Source organism: Bos grunniens, chromosome 5, assembly GCF_055505025.1.
Source record: "Bos grunniens cultivar Pamir isolate PY7600 chromosome 5, Bosgru_T2T1.0, whole genome shotgun sequence".
Classification (NCBI taxonomy): Eukaryota; Metazoa; Chordata; class Mammalia; order Artiodactyla; family Bovidae; genus Bos; species Bos grunniens.
In genome coordinates, this window is record NC_141169.1 from 72,249,649 (window position 1) to 72,270,880 (window position 21,232).

General features: G+C 46.0%; 1 protein-coding gene across 2 annotated transcripts in view; it reads right to left on the reverse strand.

Annotated features, from left to right (window-relative positions):
* The window catches only part of SYN3 (synapsin III), a 496,131-nt gene that overhangs the window by 122,652 nt on the left and 352,247 nt on the right, over nt 1-21,232 (reverse strand). The gene's annotated exons all lie outside the window — the stretch shown is intronic.

Consider the following 21,232-nt stretch of genomic DNA (forward strand, 5'->3'; position numbering starts at 1 on the left):
ACAGATGCTGTGAGACTGTGACCAGTTCTTATACATACATGGATGGATCTTTGATTTAGAAAAGAGAGTCAGAAGAGATATTATGGGGAAGTGTAGAGGAACCTTCACGAAGGCAGGAGGCCCTGTTTTGCCCTGAAGCTGGGTACGCCTGGGTGTTGGCTTACCTCTGCCTCTTTGCAATTTTATGCGTGCAATCATACTGGCCTCTCAAACTGGTTGTGTAGACTAAATGTGGTTCCACGGCATCATATCACATAGGAGAAAAGCCTAACAAAATTATGCACAAATATCAACTGATAGTTATTAAATTACAGGCAGTCAGCCAGGGCTTGTTGCTGCTGCTCTTCGGTCATGAAGTTGTGTATGACTTTGCGACCCCCATGGACTGCAGCATGCCAGGCTCTCATGTCCTTTACAATCTTCCGGAGTTGACTCAAATTCATGTCCACTGAGTTGGTGATGCTATCTAGCCATCTGGCCTCCCTCTAACTGGTCATCTGGTATGTGATTAAAATGAACATGGGCCTCCTTGAGCCCAGAGGTTCTAATGCTCAAGCCTACTTCAGAATCCCTTGAGAGTTTGCTAACATGCCTATTTCAGCCTCTTCCCAGAGGGGCAGATTTAGAAGGTCTGTAGGTCCAGAAATTTGCATTTTAAACAAGTGCCCTTGACCCAGCAATTCCACCCCTAGATATCTACATCCACCCCAAAAGCTGTGAAAGGGGGTTCATAGCAGCCTTATTCATATTAGTCAGAAGGTAGAAATAACCTAAATGTTCATTCATGGATAAACAAATAAGCAAAATATGGCATATCCAGACAAAAGAATATTATTCAACCATGAAAAGGAATGAAGTACTGATACATGCTACAATATGAATGAACCTTGAAAAATTATGCTAAATGAAAAAAAAAAAAAAGCCAGACACATACTGCATGATTCCATTCTTATGAACTGTCCAGAAAAGGCAAATCCACAGGGGCAGAAAGCAAATTGGTGACTGCTTAGGGCTGGGAGGAGGAGGAAGAGAAGGGAATGAGAAGTGACTTCTTAAAAGATACGGGGTTTCTCAATCAAAAAATGGGGGGAAGATCTAAATAGACATTTCTCCAAAGAAGACATACAGATGGCCAACAAACACATGAAAAGATGCTCAACAGTATTAATTACTTGAGAAATGCAAACCAAAACTACAAGGTACCCCCTCACAGCAGTCAATTAGATTTTTTCAATGGGTGAACTTTATGGCATGTGAATTAAAACTCAAAAAAGCTGTTATTAAGATACCCTTAATAAGTCCCTGGGGCTTCCCAGGTGGCACTAGTGGTAAAGAACCCACCTGCCAATGCAGGAGACATAGGACCTGTGGGTTCAATCCCTGGATAGGGAAGATCCCCTGGAGGAGGGCGTGGCAACCTACTCCAGTATTCTTGCCTGAAGAACCCCATAGACAGAAGAGCCCGGTGAGCTACAGTCCGTAGAGTCACAAAGAATCGGACATGACTGGAGCAACTCAGCATGCATGCACAAACAAGTCCCTCTGATGGAGGTGGGGGACCCCACTTTTGAGGAATCTGTTTCTGGTTTTTCCATGTTAAACTCTGCAGGATTCACCGGGCTGCAGACGGCCCCTCCCAGGCCCCCAGAGGTGGGAATCCCCACTCCCAGAGCAGTTCCTGTGAACAATCTCACATAGGAAGGACTCACTCCATACTCCATAAGTATAATCTGAGGCACAAAACTGTGATGGGTCCTGTCAAAACATTTTAAGATGCATCTCAATATATCATTAGTTATTTGTGATTTTTCTATCTATTTAAAAATTATACTAGTGTGATTATGTGGATTCATTATGAACATGATAAAATATGCATACAATTTGCATTTTAAAAGGTGAGTTTTAAAAAAAGGAACAGGAAGACCCTCTTTGAAGGTTTGAGATTTGAGTAGAGATCGGTGAGAAGTTTATTCTCACTCTTTCTTCTTGCCACCGAGCCTTATTCCTCAAGGGTATTCTTATGTCCTCTACTGGAGACCCAGAGAGTCCTTGAAATCATTGAGAAAAGTCTCTAGGAACTGGTAGCTGTGTGTGGGTCGGCAAGAGCAGGCTCGGAAACGGAAGACAAATGAAGAACAGAGGAAAGGCTCGGGGGAGAGAGCTGTAGTGGGAAGAGATCAGAAGGGCCCATGTTCACATCCTAATATTTCAAAGTTCCAATATTTCACTAGCTGAATGAACTGACCTTGAGCTGAGCCTTCTCATTTGTAAAATGGGGATAACAGTGCTTATTTGCTCAGAGCATTAACTGAGAGAATATGCTCAAAGAAGAGATAAGACAGATGGTGGGAGGAAAGAAATATTAAAGGAGAAAGATAGAAGGCAGAGTTCACTCCACAAATATAGCAAATACCTCCTGTGTGCACAGACTGTGCTAGGCAGAGCAAACAAGAGAGTAACTGGATTGAGTTACTACCCTTCAGGGAGGCGCCCAGTTTACCCGGGAGACAAGAGACAGAAAGGGAGGGTGCTGCAAGCCACACATCCAGAAGACTAGACAGTGGCAGTGGAGAGGGCTTGGCAGAGAGAGCAGAGGAGCAGGGGGAGGAGGGAGGAGGTGCTCCCCGGCACTCCCAGGAGCTACAACTGAGGATAAAGGTCCTTCTTCTGGGTGCCAGGTAGCAGCTGTTCTGCCAGGTGAGTGCGGGGGGACCTTGCGTGTCTTTTCAGCAGCTCTGGCTCCATCTACCTCTTCCAAAGGTATCTTTAATGGCCCAAACAAGCAGGGAGCTTCACTAGTCTTGTAGACAGACACTCACACACACAGACACATGCACAGGAAACAGAGCGAATCTCTGGGCAGATTATTTTTGTTTTCCCCTCACCACCACCACCACCGAGGCAATCAATGACATTCCTTTCCCTCCTAAACAAACAGGCTTGTGTGCTGGAGCCTGCCAGGAAGTGAAGAAATCCCCGCTGGAATAGCACAAGCAGCCTCTCTCCACCTCCTGCCTGCTCCCTCCTTGCACTCCTGGGGAGGCTGCGTGGGGGCCTCCCGGTGTCGAAGCCTGGATGACTTTCTCCTCTTTCTCTGGCTGTTCCCGGAAAGGGGAGGTAATGGGAGGGAAACTTGGGACAGGTCTCTTTTTGGAATCACCGAGCCTCTGTACCTCCCAGGCCTCTCTCACCTCTGTCCCCAGCTCAGTTCTTGAGAATGATTTTAAACCTCACTGTGTGAAGCAGTTAGGGAGGAAGAGGATGGCGACAGGGACACTGCGGAGGAGAGGAGCAGTTACTAAGTTTGAGAAAATACAGAAGGAGCACGATCAGGAGAAAGCTCAGGGTAAAAATGGGAGTTTTGACAGTGACATTCCGATCAGAGGTTAAAGCATCTGCCTGCAATGCGGGAGACCTGAGTTCATCCCTGGGTTGGGAAGATCCCCTGGAGAAGGAAATGGCAACCCACTCCAGTGTTCTTGCCTGGAAAATCCCATGGACAGAGGAGCCTGGTGGGCTACAGTCCACAGGGTAGCAAAGAGTTGGACATGACTGAGCGACTTCACTTTCTTTCTTTCTTTCACTTTTCATTCTTTCCTTCAGAATACTTTTCTTAAAAGTTAAGCAGGCACCAGTATCCTTCCTAAAGTCAAAGAATAATTAACAGAGAGCTAAACTTGGTGGTTCAGATGGTAAAGAATCTGCCTGCAATGCAGGAAACGCAGGAGACATGGGTTCGATCCCTGGGTTGGGAAGATCCCCTGGTGGAGAGCATGGAAACCTATTCCAGTATTCTGGAGGAGGGCATGGCAACCCACTTCACTATTCTTGCCTGGAGAATCCCATGGACAGAGGAGCCGGGCGAGCTGCAGTCCATAGGGTCACACAGAGTCAGACATGACTGAGAGACTAACATTATTCATTCATTAAGGGTCTAGGAATGGTAGAAAAATACACCCTTGTATCTTAAACCTGTCTGTATTAACTTATTTCTCTAAAAGTAACATGTGCTTTCATGTTTCTTTAATGTTTGTGAGGCTGGATGATATTTCTGAAAAGTAGTAACTTTTTTTTACTCTGGTTTGTCCTTTTGTCTCTTGAGACCCTCCCCCATTGAGGAGCTAGTCTGTGCTGTGGTCACTGCCTCAGGAAAGGGATGTGACCACAGAATACAGAGAGGAGAGGAAGCACCTCCTGGTTTCTGAGTTCAAAAACCCAAGTCCTTAGGAAAACTGAAACGACCCTGGACCACAGATTTGAGAGACACTTGGGAGAAATACGCTGAGTGAGAGCAAGGCCTCTCACCTCAGATGAGAAGAAGGATTCTCCAGGCCATGGGGAGAGGGGAGATGAGGAGGTGAAACTGTAAAGGTGGACACTGTCCGGGGAAGGAGATGGGGGGCGGTGTACCTACTTCCAGAGCATGGGCCCTAGGTAGGTGGCGATCCCCAAGTAGGACTCATGACGTTCAGGTGCCCAGAGGACAAGTGCACTGTTTTCTGGCAGAACTATATCATGGGGGAGGGAGCAGGACTATAGAGAAGAGATTTCTACATGAAACGCCAAGGTGGACAGAGCCTCCAACAGTATTTCCTGTGGCTAATGAGGTCTCAGAAGAGCAGAAAGATTCCTGTGCATCCAGGAGGGCACAGACGCAACAGAGAGACCTGAAAGGAACCCAGACGTGAAGTGGACTAGGTTTGAACTGTGCGGACCATCAACTGAGGACCATGAGCAATGCACATCTCTTGGCTCAATGACACTGACATTGACTCTTGCCTCCTAAACCTTCAAAACTAACTTAAGCTCCAAATCTTTGGGATAAATTTGGGAGAAGGGGAGAGATCCCCAGATTGCTGAGTTACATCCGTGCTGATGGTTGAAATAGGAAGTAAGTTGAACCTTAGAAAAATCCAGTTCCAATTCTTGCATCTGAGTCTTCCTGAGATGGTGGTGGACTGAGATTCCTACTCACATGCTCGTTTAATGCTAGCAATTTTAATAGAGGTTTATATTTGAGGTTTCAACATTTCTTGAGGACCTCTCTGCACTAGATCTTTCAGGGATAATATATGAATAAAGACAGAACAGAATGTACTACAAGAGGTGCTACAGGAAGGTTGCAAAGGCAGTGCTGCAGAAGCAGGAAGGCCTTGAGAAGGCCTCCCAGTCCTCGCAGACTCCGGGCAAGATTTTCTGAGGTATGAGTGAAGGATTGAGGCACTTCTGGTAGGATGGCCTTTGTGAGCAGAGTCTGAGAAACAAAGAAATGGTGGGAAGGATGGAGGCAGATATTGTAGGAAAACAGTAATGGTACATAACAATGTCCCCTCTCTGGTTCTGTGTTGGAGGAGACATGATAATGGTGGATATTTCAGGAGAACAGCAAGTGTGTGTGGAGACCTGTTGTGCTTGTGGGAGAGATTTTTGGTGAGCAAATCTGCATGGACAGTAAGAAGTCATCAGGATGAAAGATGAGGGCTGACTATCCTGAGGTCCCTTCTCCTGCTTGGCTGGGGAATTAATGAAACATCTTTGGACTGGAATCAGCCCAGGTCTGTATACCCTTGTCATTGCCAAAGGCTTGGGACTGGTCTGATCAGCTGTTTGGCATGTCTGAGTTTTCTCTCTTCCACTTATTCTCTATGTCACTAGAATACTGGCCTTTGCCCTTGGAAGATGCCATCAAGAAAACTCTCCTTCAGGTCTATGAAGACCAAATCCAAGTGGTGAGCAGGGGAGGGATTGAAGGACTTCTAGGAAGGTCCCTAGAAGGTATTTTCTCAGCACCTACTGAGGATTCTTCCTCTAAGTCTTTAGACATATGAAGCTGGGCTGGAGTTCCTGTAATGACTTTTGGTGATGCTTGGATTAGTGAGTGAAGTGAGTGAAAATCTCTCAGTCATGTCTGACTCCTTGCGACCCCATGGACTTAGTTCATGGAATTCTGCAGGCCAGAATACGGGAGTGGGTATCCTTTCCCTTCTCCAGGGTATCTTCCCAACCCAGGTCTCCCACACTGCAGGCAGATTCTTAACCAGTTGAGCCACAAGGGAAGCCCAAGAATACTGGAGTGGGTAGCTTATCCCTTCTCCAGGGGATCTTCCCAACCCAGGAATCGAACCAGGGTCTCCCGCATCGCAGGCAGATTCTTTACCAACTAATCTATGTATCGAATAGACTGAAGCACATGGTGAGAAGGTCATTTCCTTTTCAAACAATTTTCAAGCCTTCAGATTCCATCAAGGAGAGTCTTCGTTTGGTGCTCTTTAAGTGTTTGTTCTCCATACCTGCAAACCTGTATCTTTCTCTTGGTGCTCACAGCAGGCAAGAGTTTCTGGCATGAATATCATAACGTTGCTTTGTTTTTGTAAATCTTTTAGTAGTTACCGTCCTTTGTTTATGGCAGAAGACACTGATTTTTCACTTACAGTAGTCATACTGAGTTTATCCTAGAACAAATTTAAGTTAAAATGTATCATAAAGAATAATCAGCAACTATATGAATTATATACAGTATGTGTTCACGAGCTCAGTCGAGTCCAACTATTTGCAACTCCATGGAGTATAGCCCACCAGGCTTCTCTGTCCATTGAATTCTCCAGGCAAGTACACTGGAGTGGGTTGCCATTTCCTACTCCATACATATATAGTATAGATAACACATAAATATGGTAAAAATTGTAAAGTTGGTGACTGATGATTGAAGTTTGAGGAAACGTAGACTGAAAATTTTGGTCCCAGTGAGAACCCTGCCCTCAGGGTTTTAATGGAGTGGTGTGATATATCTGCATTGGAAACCTGACTTTGTAAGGCCCTCTTAGGGACTTATTAGTTAAATTACCTTGAGCTGATTTCAAAGCCTTGGTTTCTTTAGCAATAAAATGAGAATGTCCTTCCACCTGCCTTGTGGGGTTGCTGCATGGATTGAATGATATAATGTACACAAAGTAGAGGCTGAACACAAAGCCTGCTGCACAGGAACCACTAAAGTGGGCAATTAGGTTTTTTGTTGTTAGAAAAGCACTCTTTAAAAGCTGAGATGCTTGTCCGACAGTCAATGGTCGTGTATACAACGGCCGTGAATTTTACATTCCTTTTTCATGGTGAGTTTTAAGAGCATGAAGTGAAACCAAGAGGCCCTGGGTATGGATAAAAGTTAGAAATAAGGAAACAAAGATTTCTGACCATCTCCTGTACTATTTTGCATCACTGTTCCTAATTTTCCATGCTTCTCTGAACCAATACCTGTTGGCAGGTAACTTTGTAATTTCTCCCATTAAAGGAGAAGTATATGTACCCTGTGCTTAATTTTGGCCTTGGTCGCCTGACTTGCTTTGGCAAACAGGATACCAGTAGATATCTGGTAGAGGCTTAACAAGAGCTTGTGTGCTTGGGCATGGGCTCCTGTACCTCTGCACTTGCCATGCTGACAATGCGCCCTGGTTAGCTTGCTGGTCCATGTGGAGCCAAGTCTAGCTCGGCCAAGTCTTGTTTAGTTGCTCAGGCGTGTCCGAATCTGTTGCAACCCCATGGACTGTAGCCTGCCAGGCTCCTTGGTCCACAGGATTTTCTGGACAAATTTACTGGAGTGGATTGCCATTTCCTTCTCTAAGGCCCGGACCAGACCAGCCAATTCCCACCCAGAAGCAAGAGCAAGATTAATGGTTATCTTTAAAGCCACTGAGTTTTGGGCTGTTTTGTTAGGCATCATAGTTGTGGCACTAAGATGCTGATGACCCGTGTTATGTACCAGCTCAAGTGCTTTTACTTAGGCTTTTTAATTTGATTCTCCAACATCCCCATTTACTAATGAGGAAACTGAGACTTCATAAGCCCTTCTGGTCCAAGATCACACAGAAAGGAAAAAGCAGAGCTTGGAAGCAACCCTGTTCTGTCTGATTCCCAGAACATCTCTTTCCATTACATCATGAAAGAAAGGGGTGGGAGGTCGTGGAATGCCATGTGACTGGCCTCACAGCTGTGCTTCAGTCTGGGCCCGTCTATAGTCATCCCTGAGACCACGCTGGCCAATATCATAAATCTAAGATTGTGACATCATGGGATGACTCAGGCAGGAGGTGGCAGGACAGGGAAGCCCTGGTGAAGGGCTGGTCAGTATAAACCTCAGTCTAAATAGGAACAGGGCGGTAACATTAGTAGACAGGGTTGGGCCACAGAATTGGGTGGTTTGGGTCAAATAATGACTTGAAATTTATTTTGGAAAATATTTTCCCAAGTGTCTCACTGAGCCTTGTGGGAGTGAAAAAAATCAATGGGGAAAGCCAAGTGGGAAGGCTGATAGTGTTGGGAAAGCATGGTCAGCAGGACCTGACTGCATAAAATTCAGGGCATCAGATATTCAGGGGGGCAAACTCTGGCTATAGATCTCTTCCTCTAATTCCCCTGCCCTGTGAGTTGTTGCAGACTCAATCCCAAATCTCTCTATTCTTTAGTGATTACAATAACAACCAATGTTTACTGAGCTCATAGGAAGTGCTAGGCACTGTTTGGAGCACTTTCCACTTTAATTTACCCTCTCAATCCTGGTAACAACCTGAAGTGGAAGATATTTCATTATCCCCCTTTTATAAATGAAGGAGAAAACAGAGGCTTAGAGGACTGAAGTGAAAAACCCAAACTAATACAGCTATTAAGAGACAATGTTGGGACTTCCCTGGTGATCCAGTGGCTAGGACTCTATACTCCCAATGCAGTGGACCTGGGGTCAACCCCTGGTCAGGGGACTAAATCCCAGATGCTGCAACTAAGGATCCAGTGTGTCATACTAAGACCTGACACAGACAAATAAATAAAATTAAAGAAACAAAAGAAAGACATAGTTCTGGGACCGGAACTCTAGGCAGGGGTTCTCAGCCTCTCGGGTCTAATACCTGATGATATGAAGTGGAGCTGATGTAATAATAATAGAAATAAAGTTCACAATAAATATGATACTCCTGAATTACCCCCAAACCATTCCCCTATTCCACGATACTGGTCCCTGGTGCCAAAAAGGTTGGGGGATGCCTTGTGAGTGTAGTCGGAAGCACTTTGCTGTGTGTGTGTTTTTTGCACAGCATTGTAATGATCTGATCCTATCACTAAAGTGGATAGATGCATGTTAAGCACTTAGTTCAATGCTTAATATTAGAGAGAATAAAAATATTATTATAACACCAAGAATTACTACTCTGATACGAATTTATTTTATAACTTTATAATGACTGCTTCCATAGTTTTACTTAGGGAGGGAAATTTTTTGTGGCAAAAATACTTTGGTAACTGATTAGGATAGAAAGAAATCTTTCTAAGGTCCTGGGATCAGCTGGAGCCAGGGCCTTATAGGTAGTAGGGAATGCCCTGAATAGAAGAGTAGAAGAAACTGGAGATGCTGGTGAACTGGGAGAGGGCTGAGGAGCAGAGATGAGAGAGCAGAGAAGACCAAGAAGATGAAGGCCATGCCTTGTGAGATGAGACTCCCCCTTGGGACCTCACTAAGCAGGTCAGAGAGCCCACTTAAGACACCATCTAGGTGGCAGATTATTGCCTGTGATGGGAGAAGGGGAAGCAGTTGAGCTTATGCTGCAGTTGATGTGCTGGAAGACAACAGTCATGGGTGGGCTGTGAGTTCTGAAGAAGATGAGTCCATCTGAGGGATTAGCAACATGTGAGGGAGGCCAAAGAATCTGCCTTGGATCCTAAAGGGTCAGGAGGTCTGCAGCTGACATGTGGGTGAAGTTGTTAATACGTGTACCATGGTCAACATGCCTATCTCTCTCCTTAGAATGCCTGCTCATTCATCTTGGCTCCCCAGGGCCAGCTCTGTCCTTGGAACTCAGCAGGCCTTGGACACATGTTTCTTGAGTGAGTGAATGAAAGTCTCAGAACTAAGGATCACTGGGGCCTGATTGCATGAATGCCAACTTGGTCATTCTTGGAATCTCATCCCAAGAAGGTGCTTTAGACTCCTTAGGTTGTTTACATCTCAAGTCATGGAACTGCATGCCACCTTCCTGACCTGCTCCATGCTTCCCTAACTGCCACTGATGCCAACCTAACTCCATCTCTGAAGCTCATTTTTTAGACCTGAATTTGAGCATCATGTTGTACAGACCTTGTTGCTGCCATCTTCTCCTCCTCCCTTGAAGTGACATTAGAGCAGTGACTCTCAGCCAGGAACAATTTCCCCTTCAGTAAGCATTTGGCAATATCCAGACATATTTGTCATAACTGGGGAAGAGCGCTACTGAATCTAGTGGGGAGAGGCCATGGATGCTTCCACATAGCCTACAGTGCATGTGACAGCCCTCCTCCTGGTCTTCGTCAGCTGCTATGTGACTAACTACCATAGACTGGGCGGCTTAAGCAGTAGACAGTTATTTCTCATAGTTCTGAAGGGTGGGAAGTCCAAGATCAAGGTGCTGGCACATTTGGTCCCCTGTGAGAGTCTTTTTCCTGGTTTGTAGACAGTTGCTTTCTTACTGTGGACTCGTGGCCACTCCTGGGTATGTGAGTGTGCAGAGAGAAATCTCACACTCTGTTCCTCTTCTTTAAAATGGCACTAATCCCATCATGAGGTCTCCCCCTCTTGATCTCATCTAACCTAACTCCCAAAGTCCCCACTTTCGAATACCATCATATTGGAGATTAGGGCTTCAACATGTGAGTTTTGGGGAGACACAAACACTCAGCACATAACACACCCCAAACAAAGAGTTAACCAGTCTGAAGGTTAATGTGCTGTGGTTGAGAGGTTCTGCATTACAGTATCTGGTTAAAAGCACACTGGAATGTAAAAGACCTGGTTTGGGTCCTGACTCTGCCACTTACTTCTAGACGGAGATGAAAACTCTATCTACCTTTAAGGTCAACAGGATGATCAAATGGGGTCTGACCAACAACTGGCTCCTGCCTCCTCCTCCCCTCACTCCCCACCCCAACACATACCCTCAATGTAGAACAGACAGCCAGAACCGCCATGGACTAGGGACAGTATGTGGTACCTCAAGGTCCATGTGATACTAGTTCAGAGGCCAAGCTTAGAGAAGTTAGTTCTCTGTCCCATGAGCCATGACATGATTCAGCCCTTCCGTGCACCCAAGTCTGTGATGTGAGCACCTTTGCTGGCACTGATTTTAACTTAAAATTATTTTTTCTTTTAATTGTTTTATACTCTGCGGAGTTAGCTTGGGGCCATAACAAAAACATGAATGTGAATGATTATATGCAACTAGGCAAATTGATATTTAGATTAAAAATTTTGGTTTTACTAAAGGAAACACATTTTGGTGGTGGTTAAGGGAACAGGCAGCTCTATTCTAAGAAGTAAGAAGTTCAGTCACAGGATTTATGCTACAAAAATTTATTGTACATTGACAGAATGTCAGAACAGGAAGTGATGTCAGAGACCACCTTCTCAAATCCCTCATTTTATATTCAAGAAACTGAGCCTGAAAGGGAGGAGACACTTCCTTGGGGTCACACCCTGGTTACTGACAGAGAAGAATTAGACCAGGGGTTCCTGACACCCTGTCCAGGATGGCTCCACCCCACTGTGCTGCCTCTTGCCAAGGGTAGTCCCTCTCAGATTGGATGCCAAGGAACGGATGATTTCCCCCTAAATTTTAAGCTCAAGCTTCACTCTTAACCAAGAATTTAATTTTCAGAATCTTCTGCACTGTGTTTTTTTTCTTTCTTTTTTTTTTTCCGATTTTTTTTTTTTCCCCCTCCTCTTGGCCTGGAGGCAATATTGAAGCAATTCCCTCTGTGGGCACCAAGCTCCATACATAAACACATGTCTACCATACACACACAAGCACACACATTTGTCATTCCTTCCCAGAATGACTTAATGATTTCCATGTAACCAATATGTTGCAGCTGTTGGCTTCCTTCAGGCTGAAGCACTCAGAAAATCATCAGTTATCAAGTTGCCTTCCCGCCACTGATTTTCCCATCCCGGATACATTTCCCCGTCTTCCCTTTTAAAAAACAAAAAAACAAGGTAAGAAATAAGTAAGAAAAAGTTAAGAAAACAAGTTAGGAAAAAAATATTGGGACCCTCCTTCCAACCAGACTCAGTGTCCCTGGAAGGTCTGCTGGGACCAGGCTGGTACTATGTTTTATGGGGAGGCTTGCAATAGGAACAGTTTTAGTTTGCCCATAGATGAAAGACAGCTTCTAATCGATCAGGAGACATAGGAAGTGAAAGCTTGCGGGTGGGGAGATGGGAAGTGTGGTTGGAGAAGATAGTGAGTTGACTGAATGTGGTGAGAAAGCCTTGGGTAAAAATTCTGACTATCTTTTACTAGCTTCGTAACTTTGAGAAAATTGCTCAACATCTCTGAGCCTTGATTTTAAATCTTGAAATCCTGTGCTCATTGGGTTACTGAGGAGTAGAGGGAGTGCTCCCTGTTTCCCTTCCCATCCATCTTGATTTCTGGTCCATTGAATATAACAAGTGATATACCTATTCCATGAACAAGGACAATGAACCATCAAAACGTTTTTTGGTAGCTCAGCTGATAAAGAATCTGCATGCAATGCAGGAGACCCTGGTTCAATTCTTGGGTAGGGAAGATCCTCTAGAGAAGGGATAGGCTACCCATTCCAATATTCTTGGGTGTCCCTGGCAGCTCAGATGGTAAAGAATCTGCCTGCAATGCAGGAGACCTGGGTTCAATCCCTGGGTCAGGAAGATCCCCTGGAAGAGGTCATGGCAACCCACTCCAGTTTTCTTGCCTAGAGAATCCCCATGGACAGAGGAGTCTGGCAGGCTACAGTCCATGGCATTGCAAAGATTTAGAAGTGACTGAGTGACTGAGCACAATGAAGAATGTCCTCTTGTTTGCATTTCCTTGGCTGGAGCCTCCCTGTGACCTGCCTGGTATGTGGTCCTCCTGGGGAGGGATGAGGAGTGTAACAGCAGGAAACACTTACCAAGCATCAATCAGGGGCTGAGCATGAAATCTACATCGTCTAATTTAACCCTCTCCAGAGCCCATGAGATGGGTTCTATTATTTCCCCATTTTCCAGATGAGCAAATCAGACTTTCTTAGTCTAGAGTTTAAAAGCAAGCACATGAGGATGACAGGGGATCATTATTCAGCTTTTAACGTTTGGAGGAATTTCTGAGCTTGATGTAGGGTCATAGTGTCAAGTAAAAACAGACTTTTCTAAATTATTTTTGATGTTATTGACAGATTTGGAGTGGGGTGTAGGGTTTCTTTGAAAGGACAGGGTGGGTTATCTCTTTTGCTTTTAAGGCTGAACCACAAGGTGACTGTCCATAGGAGGAAGACATGATGTAGGGATATCCATGCCGGAGAGGATGGAGAACAATGTCACCTTCTCTACCTCAGGGCACCCATGGGAGGAAGTCAAGGACAGAGAGAAATGCAGGGTGAGGGCCCAGTGAGAAGTGGGGTTTGCCGACATCACCTCTGAGAGGCAGTGTCAGGGCAGGGGCCCTTGCTGGGTTGAGGAGAAGCTGATGAAGAGGGTGGGGGCTTTTGTCGCATCCTTATTTGGAATTCTGGGCATAGACCTCCTTGCAGAAGCCCTTCCACATACTCTGTCAGCCTCAGCCCGAGAGAGCCTGAGTTTCCTCTCCAGAAACATTTTCAATTCTAGAGTGACCAGGAACAGAACCAGAGGCAGGGCTCTTGCTGTCATCCAGCCAAGTGACACTTTAGCCAGGGGCCACTCACATTCAGGCTGCCAGGCTGGAAACAACTCAAGAACGCAGGCATACCTCAGGGGTTTGGAAACACCAGCAAGAGTGAGGCGGCACTTGGTCAGCAAGGGTGGCTGTCCATGCTCCTTGGGGGCCTTGACTGTGCTGAGAGCATAGATAGCCGGAGTAATGCTCCAGTGTCGCTCATCAGCTGAATGCCCAGGACAAGATCAGGCTGACCACTCCTTAAGCTTGGTAGCCAGTCGCAGCCAAAGGCAGGCCTGCAGCCCCTGGTGGAGACCAGCCAAAGACCACATTGAGGCCGGGAGGCCTGCGCCCTCCCTCTCTTTGCTACCCCCAGTGCCTCAAAGACAGACTTGGTCTCTATAAACCCAAATACCACTGTGGGGAGGAGAGGCTGGGGAGGGTGAAAATTGGAAGAACTGAGTATTTCTCTAAAGGGATCAAGTCATCACAAAGAGACAACTTCACCCAGCTCTGCTGGGGAATTAAAACTGGGATAGACTGAATTTCTAAACCAACCAGTGGCTGTTCAAACCACAAAAGGCCAAGATAACATTACTGATATATCCAAGTTTCTCCACCATCTGTGGGGTAAGGATGCTTATGGAATTCGAGAAAATAAAGCAATGACATTTTCTTTGCACATCTGAGTGTAGGCATAAGCCTGACTCTCTGATACATAATTGTTTAATAGATGCATAATAAATCCCTGTGAACAAATGGATAATAAGCACGCAAATGTGAGAGAAAGTACAATTGACTGTAAGATGGTTTCTTAATGCCTGCTGAATACCTGTATTATACTTTCCTCAGGGTCTCAGAAGCAAACAAACAAAACACACTCAATCAGAATACAAATGACTTGTATTAGAAAACAGCATGCACTAGAGCATCAGCCAATATGTAGCATGAGCTAGTAGATTAATAGTGATATTAAATGTGGATTAAGTGCATATTCAGTAATAGACAGCTATTATGTTTTGTGGCAGTTTCTGACAACGCCCTTATATGACATCTAGTATTTAAATTACTAATTGCAGAGGCTACTCACAGTCCTCTGTGATCCCAAGCAACACAGTGCCATGAGCAAATAGGAAAAAAGTGTTATGTTCCTCTTAGAACTTAGCCCCAATATCTCTGTCAGGGACAAGGGTGGGTGTTAGAAACTAGAGCTATGTGCAAAGAGGAAGGCATAATTTCCCTGCAGAAGACAGAAGGGGCTCACAGGGGACACTGAGTTAGACCTTGAAGAATGAGCTGTCATCTATCCAAGGGAGAAGGGAGGGAAGGGCATTTCAGGTGCAGAGAACAGTACATGCAAAGGAAGCACGAGGGAGCACGGTGTGTTCAGGGATAACACGTGGTGATGTCCAGGAAGACAGACCCAACTAACACTGCCTGTTATTACACAACGAATGTTCGTAAATCAAGGGCGTTAAATCCACTGCATGCGTGCAAGCTCAGTCACTTCAGTCATGTCTGACTCTTTGCAACCCTATGGACTGTAGCCCACTAGTTCCTCAGTACATGGGATTCTCCAGGCAAGAATACTGGAGTGGGTTGCCATTTCTTCATCCAGGAGATCTTCTTGATCCGAAGATTGAACCTGCGACTGCCTGTGTCTCCTACGTTGGCAGGCAGGTTCTTTACCCCCTGAGCCACTTGAGAAGCCCTTTACATGTATTAACCCATTCTTTGATGATGACTCTGCAAGGTAGATACTATAATTGCCAATCTATGAATGAGGAAACTGGGGCACGGAAAGTAATCTGTTCCAGGCCACAAAGCTAGGATGTGACAAAACTGGGAATCAAACCTAAGCAGTATATCACACTATGGTAACCACCACTCCATATTCCCTTATCTAATCCTTATACTGATGCTCTCAAGTGTAGGTACTGGTATCACAGAGGCACAGAAAGGTAAGTTAAAATGCTGAAGATCACACAGCTTGGAAGTGGAGGAACAGAGATATTAATCCAGACAGATTCCACAGCCCACTCCTAACCCTGAAACCTGCGGCCTCTGGGGCGCTGATGGTATGGTATTGAAATCACTCATTTATAGCTGATTTCCCCTTTATGTCTTGGGCAACTTCATGCATAATTGTTTAACCATTGAATCTCTGGCACCAGCATAGTGACCAGCACACAGTAAGCATCCCATCCCTAGAGCACCTGTGCACTCCGTCTCTAAGTTGTGCCTGACTCTTTGCAACTCCATGGACTGTAGCCCGCCAGACTACTTTGTCCATGGGATTTTTCAGGCAAGGATATTAGAGTGGGCTGCCGTTTCCTCCTCCAGGGGATGTTCCTGACCCAGGGACTGAACCTGCATCTCCTGCATTGGCAGGTAGATTCTTTACCACTAGTACCACCTAAGAACCCAATCCATGAAGTAGCTGCATTAAATACAATATAGTAAAGTTACCCAGAGGCCAAACTCCAGAGCCACCTTCTCCAGGCTCGAACCTCAGCTTAGCCACTTCCAGCTCTGTGATCTTGGGCAAGTTTCTTCACCTTGGTGTGTCTCAGTTTCTTTACCTTGGTGTGTCTCAGTTTATCACTAAAATGGTGATAACAGAACCCAGTTCATTGTCTTGCTGTATTAATTGAGTACACATAAACCATTAGGTGAAAACTCTCACATATAAGTCATTCTTTTAATAAGTTTTTGTTGGCATTCTTGCCACTCCCCAGTCCCGTGGGTCTAACTAAAATGATAGCTCTGTAGTTCACCCCAACAATTTTCAGGATGAAGAATATATTCGGAGGAATTCAGCAATCTTGGACATGAGTGATGACAGTCAACACAGACATCTGACTAGAAATTGCCTTTAGAATGCTCATTACTAGGTTCTGAATCCCACTTATCTCTGTATTACATGCATCTGTCTTACTGTGCCATGTGCTGCGTGAGGGTATGGTTTAGGTAAATGATGAAGTTTAAAATTTTATCTTTGCCACAGAGTAGTAACTTCAGGCGACTTTCCTAATCTCAGCTATGTCTGCAGTGAAGTGGGGGTTATATAATAGAACCTACCCAAGAGGTACAAATTCAAAGGAATAACCTAAGTATTTGCCATTGTGCAGGCACAGAGCAGACTCTCAAAAATGTATGTCTTCCCCTCCCCTCACGAGCTCAGTGTATGCATCTTATTCATTGCTGAATATCCCACAATGCATTGCAGAGAGTGTTTCACACAATGCTTGATGAGTGCTCGAAGAAAAGCTTGTTAAACCCCCTAGGATGGATTGAGGACATTAAAGAGAGCTGCGGGGGTCAAAGGAACAAGAGAAAGTGGGTGGGGAGACAGGAGGGGACCTTTCTACTTTTACTGTAAACAGAATCCAAGCAAGGCAGAGGGGGTGGAAAGGAAGGCAGTCTGGGAGGCCCCCGAGTCCAGGAGAAACTGGAGGAAGGTGGTGGGTGAGGAGAGGGTAGGGGCTCCTGGGCTGGCTGTACTGGCAGTGAAGCCTGTGCTCTGTGTGCTAAGAGTCAGCTCATGACTTCCCTGGGCCCTAGTGGGTTGGCCAAGGGCCAAGCACCTGGGAAGCAAGTGTGGGCAAGCAGGGCTGCAGAGAAAGCTTGTGTATATGCGACGGGGTCTCCCCTGCTGGAGGCTGGGGCTCAGGGGACAGACTGACCCTGCCCTGGCAGGTCATAAGCTAGGCAGCTGACATCCCTTCTGTAACTAAAAAAATAACACGTCTCAAGCTTGTCAAGGGCTGTGTAACTTGCACAGCCTGGGGGATGACTATGGAGTTGCCCATCTGATCCATGTAGCATCATGATCAACAGATGCCATTACCCCCATGCAAGGAGGCTCAGGGACTTCTGATGGACATGGAGTAGGAGTGTGGGTGAAGATGAGAGCACAGTTAACTTTCCCTGTGGCTGCAGGGGACATTGAGTTGCATCTTGAAGAAAGATGTTGTCCACTGCTGGAGAAGGTAAACATGGATATTTCAGGCACAGGGAACAAAATATCCGAAGGGGTGGGAGCATGAGGAAGGATGGGGGATTCAGTGATAGTCACAGTGACTATGGCTCCACATGCTAAGAGCATACACGTGCCAGGGACAGTTCAGAGGGCCTCCCACGCTGAGCTCAGTAGATTCTCACCATGACCCATTCTCGGAAATGCTAAGGGGATCTCCACTGCACAGATGAAGAAACAAAGGCACTGACAGTTTAAATGACTTTCTTAAGGTCACAATGATTCTAAGTTGTGTGGCCAGAACTGGAAGCCACTTCAGACTGGCAGACAGTGTGATCAAGGTGTTAATGTATGGACCATGTGACTAGAGAGGTGGAGAGTGGTCAGTTGGTAAAGAGGATAAAGGCATTTGGATTCTATCCAGCGGGCACTATAAGTCCCCGATGGTCTAAGCGGAGGAGTGTGGCACAGGGCAGAGGCTGAATCAGACAGAATGGGGTCTCTGGGGGGTACGCTGGGGAGATGGCCAGACACTTTGTTCTCACATGTGGGCCAGACTGCTTTCCCTTCACATAATCATCATCCATCCTGGAACTCAAGTCCACACACCATCAAGACACGGGTCGCACTATTTCACAAGCTTTTCCTGGGAGACAGAAGCTCCACATGACCCCAAAGCATGACTGTGGCACTTCCTACATCACTTGCTGTGTGCCCAGTGCCTGTGTTTCAGCTCCTTCTATAGTCCTTGGATTGTGAGACATTCTTTATCTTTTTATTCAACACACTAGCTAGGACCCCTCATTTCCCTAGGGGCATAGGCCAGTCTTGTCTTTTCCCTGGTGGCTCAGACGGTAAAGAATCTGCCTGCGATGCAGAAGACCTGGGTTTGATCTCTTGGTTGAGAAGATCCCCCGGAGGAGGGGATGGATACCCACTGCAGTATTCTTGCCTGGAGGAATACACGGACAGAGGAGTTTGGTGGGCTGCAGTCCATGGGGTCACAAAGAGTCGGACATGACTGAGCAACTAACACATAACAGTCTGGTCTTAGAGTTTTTGAAAAAGTGTTTCAAAAATCCTTGGTGGAAAACTCTTCCACCAGGTATAATTCTACACAACTCTAGACAACTCCTGTCTTGCTTTCTCTCCTGTAAGTGTGAGCTGACTCTGCCTGGCAAGCGCAGTGGTGAATCAGCTGACATGCCTTCAGGTCCCCAGCTGTGTGACCACAGATAGTCACTGTATCTTTCTGGGATGTACCCAAGAAAAAGGAGGCTCCACTGGACAATACAGAAGGAAAAAAATATATATATACACACACACATACTCCTCTTCAGCAAACAACATTTGCTGTTTCTACAACTTTACTTTTAAGTGTCTGATTTCATTCACTTGGTCAACACGTATTTGCATGGCCAGGTACTGGGGGACATATTGGTGCAATACATACTGGTTCTCCTAGGGAAACTAGGACTCCTAGCTAGTGTGTTGAATAAAATGGTAAAGAGTGTCTAGCCCTGGCTATAATTTGGGCTGATTATTGACATAAATTGATTCCATCTAACATCTATGTGTTGAGCACCTCTTACCTGCCTGACCTCCTGGTAGATCCATGAAAGACATAGAGAATGTTAAGATATGGTGCCTGCTCTAAGAAAGCTCATTAATCCAGATCTATCTCCTTAAGGGAGACTTCAGCAGGCCAACGTGCTCAGGGGAGTTTCTAAAATGTGCTCCTTTCACCCTTCACCTGTAACTGCGATCAGGTAAGTAACCAAGCCAGAGACCCTGTTTCTTGGGAGGATGGCTTCCAGGTCAATCCACCTCAAAGAAGTGGGAAAGGCCCAGTGTGCCCACAAGGTGGCGGCATTCTAGCACGTTCCCAACTGCTGGGGTTATTGGGAAATAGCGCCTTCTGTTGGCATGGAGGGGAGGAACCACTTACTGTCTTACAGGGGCTGAGCGTGGGTTTCATCTCCAGTGTTCAAAGTACAAACCTGGAAAGTGCTGCAGCCAGGATTGAGGGGAGAGGGCGATGGTGCTGAACAGAGGAAAATGGTGCTAATGATGCCTTATCCAATCCAGCAAACCTTCCTGGATGCCCTCCCTAAGTTACCCTGACCCCAAGTATGTGTAGGATCTTTGGGTCCCTCCACCTGAGCACTTGCCACACTGAATTTGCATCACTGCTTTCCCATTTTTCTTTCATATGGATAGGACCACATCCCTTTCCTCTTACAATGCCTGGCGCCTACACAAAATGTGACCCAGAGGGAGGGTTAAAGCTCTTTCTTGAATGAATGAAGTTTATTCTAAGCAAGAACTTAAAACAGTCTCACTTGAGTACCATCATCCTGGAGAGGGTGTCTCAGGCCATTAATATCCTTGTCTTCAAAGATGGAAATTGCAAGATGGGAGACCGAGAGATGCAGTCCAAGATACCCTGATGTTACTCACTGGAGGAATGACCAGGATCCACTTTACATCTAACTCTGCCCAAAAGGTGTCAGCCTTGTCCAAATCAGCCAGAGAATAAAGGTGGAGGAGATGGAAAATTCAGATCTGAGTCTGGCGCCCACTGGAGAATACTATGGCCCTTAATCTAGGTTTTCACTGGACTTCCAGCTCTGACCAGGTAGGGGGCATGAGTTTCAATTATGTGGCTGGGGGCAGGGTCCACTCCTTGGAATAAGCAGGTTCAACCTGCTTCCCATCTCCTTCTAGCCAGGCCTTTCCACCTCTGTGGTTGGAGCTCCAGAAAAGAAGAAAGCAGTCAGAGGCATTCTGAAGGGCTCAACCTCCTCGCATTCCAGCCCTGGCTGAAGCCAGCCCAGGAACAAGTGGAGAGCCTCTCTTGGAGGAAGTGATTCAGAAACCACGATGGCCTGGCGGCCCGCCGTGACTCACTACACATCAATGGAGGAATTGTCTGTGGAGGCTGAGAATACCAAAGCTCTTTTCTTTCCTGCCTTTCTTTTCCTTTTTTTTCTTTTTCTTTCCCGCCCCCTCCCCTTGGCGGCATTGCGCAACACCAGAGCTGCCCAGAAACATGTGTTTCTCATCACTGGCTCCAATAGCCACCTTGGAGGACTGGGGAGAAAACAAGGCTGAGAGTGAAGAGACCACAAAGGGAACTGCAGCAGTTAAAGTGGGGGGGGGGGCTTCTCTTTTACCACACCTGAGTCCTTTTTCACCATCCCCATCAACACCACCATGCTCCAAAAGCATCTGGGATGGCAGAAAATAGAATTTTGGGTCAGGGAGAAAACCAGTCTGTCTCTCCTTCTTTTTCTAGATGGGGAAACTGAGGCCCCGAGAAGAGAAGTGGCTTGCTAAATATCCTCAGTTCAGTTCAGTCGCTCAGTCGTGTCCAACTCTTTGCGACCCTATGGACTGCAGCACGCCAGGCTTCCCTGCCCATCACCAACTCCTGGATAAATACCCTACAGCCTCATTACATCTTGTATTATGCTGCAGCAGCTGCATTTTTCTGTATGCCAGGTGAGGAAATGTAGTTTGATAAAGGGTGATTTTCATGAACTTGGGCAAACTCCAGGAGATAGGGAAAGAGAGGCCTGGTGTGCTA